General features: G+C 52.4%; 1 protein-coding gene across 1 annotated transcript in view; it reads left to right on the top strand.

Annotated features, from left to right (window-relative positions):
* The window catches only part of BAD (BCL2 associated agonist of cell death), a 9,377-nt gene that overhangs the window by 4,311 nt on the left and 1,281 nt on the right, over positions 1-3,785 (top strand). The gene's annotated exons all lie outside the window — the stretch shown is intronic.

Raw genomic sequence — 3,785 nt, 5'->3', positions numbered from 1 at the left:
CTCCACCCCGATGGTAGACAAGTGAAGTATAAGTTAGAACGAGAATATAAGGGCCTGGAAAGCCACACCAAGGAGTTTGGACTATACCTACTGGGCAGTGGGGAGCCACTGAAGGTTTTAGGCAGAGGACAGACACAGTTGAGTTTAGAGCAGGGGTTAGCAAACCACAGCCACCGGCTAGGTCCCTATTTTCTTTGTGTGTCAGCCCATGAGCTAAGAATGGTTTTGATGTTTTTTAAATTTGAGTGGAATACACGAACATAGTCAACGATGTATTGTTTATGGCTTCTTTCAAGCAGTGACCACAGCGTTGAATAGCTGCAACAGAGCCTGTGTGGCCTGTAGTGCCCCAAATATTTACTGTCTGGTCCTTTACAAAGAAAATGTTTGCCAGCACCTACTTTAGAGTGTTTTGTGGTTTCATCAGCTCTGAGCAAGGTGGGCTGTGTTCTTTGCAGGCCAGTAAGGGACTTTTGTGACCCAAATGGCTTGAGGGTTGACAGGGAGTCTGGGCTGAAGCCAGCGGGGGCCGGAAGAGGAGACAGGCCTCACATGCCTTGCCCTTGTGCTTTCCCGGGGGTGAGCAGTGTGTGAGCACCTGCGTGTGATAGAGGCAGGATCCAAACCCAGCGCCGCCTAATGGGGAAGCTTCACTGCCTCAAGTTGCCTGGAAACCACTGTTTTTTGTTTTTTAAGTTTGTGTTTATTTTGAGAGAGAGAGCACGCGTGAGGGTGCGTGTGAGCAGGGGAAGGGCAGAAAGAGAGAGAGAATCCCAGGCAGGCTCCTTGAACCCACAAACCATGAGATCATGATCGAAGCCGAAATCAAGTTGGACCCTTAACCAACTGAGCGACCCAGGTGCCCCGGGGAATGCCACTATTTTAATTTCATGAAGTGTGTGAGGATGGGAAGCCTGACTGTGGATGTGGCCAGCCCCACCCGCTGACCCTGAAGCCCCACAGTAAAGAACTTGAAGCTTTGCTGAGGCTTGGGGGCACCTCCAGCCGGAGGCCTCTCCCGCTCCCCGACCCCAGCCTCAGGCGGGCTCTCCAGGAGCATGGTGCATGGTGTGTGTGTGTGTGTGTGCACAAGGCCCAGCTCACACCCAAGCTCACACGCAGGCAGAAGTCACGCCCTCTCCCACCCACTTCACTTCCCTGCAGTGGGAAGAGACCACCTCCGCCCCGCCCAGGGAAGTGCGTGGCTGAGAGCTGATTTGAGGGCAGGATAGGTCAGAGTGAGCATGTCCAGTCCCCCAGGGAGTTCACAGAAAATTCCTCAGGGTTTTTTTTTTCCCCAGTAGAGAGAAGGACACTAAATTTAAAAGCTCAGTTTAAGAAAAAAAAAAAAAGGTGTTTACACAAATGACTGCCATTTGACAATGGCTGGCTTGGCGTTACTAAATCCGTGGCTTTGGTAAAAATACCCTACCCCTAGGGCAGGCTCTGGCCAGAGCCGGCACTCATAGAAGGCCCAGAGGTGTCCTCCCCACACTGGACCCCCAAGGTGGCCCACGGTGCGCTATTGGGAACCTGGGGCAGGGGCATTAAGCACACATTAGGGGCTGTAAGCCCTGGAGCCAGACTGGTTGGGTCTGGATCCTAGCTCTGCCGCCTACTAGCTGTGTGACATTGGGAAAGTTATGTACCCTCTCTGTGCCTTGGTTTTCTCCTCTGTAAAATGGGGACAGTGAGGAACCTTCCTCACAGGGTGTGTGGGGGTATAATGAATTGATACACATGAGACACCTCCACCCTGACGTGGCTGGTGCCCTTCTGCTTTTTCTGATTCCCAGGCGAGGGGGCAGTGCCCTCCTGCAAGCCACTCATTTTCGGAGTCTTGGACCTTGTGTTCTGTCAAGTGAGGTGGTGCATTCTTAAAAGCTAGCAAAGGAGAACAGCTGCGTTCCCTGAGCACGTAAGCTGCCAGGCAAGTAGTCAGCCAGCTAGGTGGCCTCTGGCAAGTGCCTCATTTCTAGGGGACTCCGTGTTTTCATCTGTAATATAGGCAGGACTTGATGTCAGCCCCACTGGGAAGCCGGAAGGCTTCTGGATACAAAAGGGGCAGATTATGGTGCTCCCCTGGTCTCCTCTGTTATTGGGTGGTCCTCAGAGATGGGGACTGCCCCCATTTCCCTAAGACAGCGAGGCCCCAACAGGTGAGGAAAGGGCTCAAGATCACAGAGCAGGAATCTGGTTGAGGTGGGGCCCGCCCCCCACAGAACTAGAAAGTGCCCCTTAGGTGAGCCTGTTCTTATCAGGGGTCTTTCTATTCCTGACTCTTCCAAACTGTATCCCCAGTCCCAATTTCTTATTTATTTATTTATTTTAATGTTTTTTTTTTTTTATTTTTGAGAGAGAGAGGGAGACTCAGAATGTGAGCGGGGGAGGGGCAGAGAGAGAGGGAGACAGAATCAGGCAGGCTCTGAGCTGTCAGCACAGAGCCCAACGCAGGGCTTGAACTCATGAACCACGAGATCATGACCTAAGCCGGTCGGATGCTTAACTGAGCCACCCAGGGGCTTCCCCCCAATCTTGATTTCGATTTAGCTTCCTGTTCCCCACTTCTTCCTTACTCCTCAAAGGGTTTTTTGGGGTTCCCACCTGACCTCCAGGCCTGGACTTTGGTGAAGCTCAGAACAGCCAGGAGCTGTGATCCCTCCTCTTAGCCTAGGCCTTTCTGGATCCAGCATTCTCGTTCCTTCTCGGCTTTTTTAGCCATACGTGTATCCAGAGCTGGGTTCCATGGAGGCCCCGCAGCCTTGCTGCGTTCCATGAACGTGTTCGTCCGCATTTGCTCCCTGCGGTCTTGTGCTCTATTACGTGGCTCTGGGGTTTTGCTCCTGGGAGTGGCGCTAGGTCTTTGTGGTCTGGACGTGGGGCTGGGGTTGGCAGGAGAGGGGGTGGGGGTGGGGGGCACACAGTACTCAGGTCAGACAAACTCAACACGCTAGAGGCGGCTGTGCATGACTTTGGCTTACAGTTTCATACTCTGTTTTGTGACCCTTCTGCGGCCACTGGCAGTAGCGGATGGGTTTATGCTCACCCGGAGGGAGGTAAACACATGAGCTACGAGAGCTGAAGGGTGATCCCATGAGGGAAGAGGTGTGGCTCAGTGGCTAAGTCACTGGACTCTGGATTCCAGCAACCCTCTAGGGACTTCCGGCGTGAGAGCTCCACACTGGGTGACCCTGGGCAAGTCTCAACTCTCTAAGCCTCTGTCTTCTCATCTGTAGAATGGAGCCAGCGTTAGTACTCATTTCTTAGGACGGCCAAGAGCATAATGAGACTAGCACACAGTATAAGTGTCCCATGATCATTACTTTAAGAAGTCAACAGACCCTTCCAGACTTTCTCCAAAGCCAAGTACTTTGGGAAGGACAGGTATGTTGCGGACAGGTTCTTGTTCTCCCCGCGCCTAAGGTCTCCCTAGGCCAAGACAGTGAACCAAAAGGGCACCCACAGATCAGTTGCAGAACTGGAGTTCAGCCCTGCTTGGGGCAGAAGACCCCCTCATCCAGGGGACTGGTCTCCAGAAAGGCTGGGAGGCCCCGTGGTCTTGTGCTGAAAATTATACTGCTTATTTTCTTATTTTGTGGTAGACACATAGGAAGGCCATTTAATACACTAAGGGCCTGGCTCCATTATTGGGGTTCAATTAAGATTTGTGGGATTAAGGAGAAGTTAATTTGAATCTTCACAAAAGCCCCATGAGCTTCCCTCGATTAACACACAAAGGGACTGAGCTGGGGCTCTGACCATACAGTGCACACAGAGACATCGGC

This window comes from Crocuta crocuta, unplaced genomic scaffold (assembly GCF_008692635.1).
Source record: "Crocuta crocuta isolate KB4526 unplaced genomic scaffold, BGI_CrCroc_1.0 scaffold53, whole genome shotgun sequence".
NCBI classification, from domain to species: Eukaryota; Metazoa; Chordata; class Mammalia; order Carnivora; family Hyaenidae; genus Crocuta; species Crocuta crocuta.
Note: the sequence above shows the minus strand (reverse complement) of the source record. Positions and strands in the feature narration are given on the sequence as shown.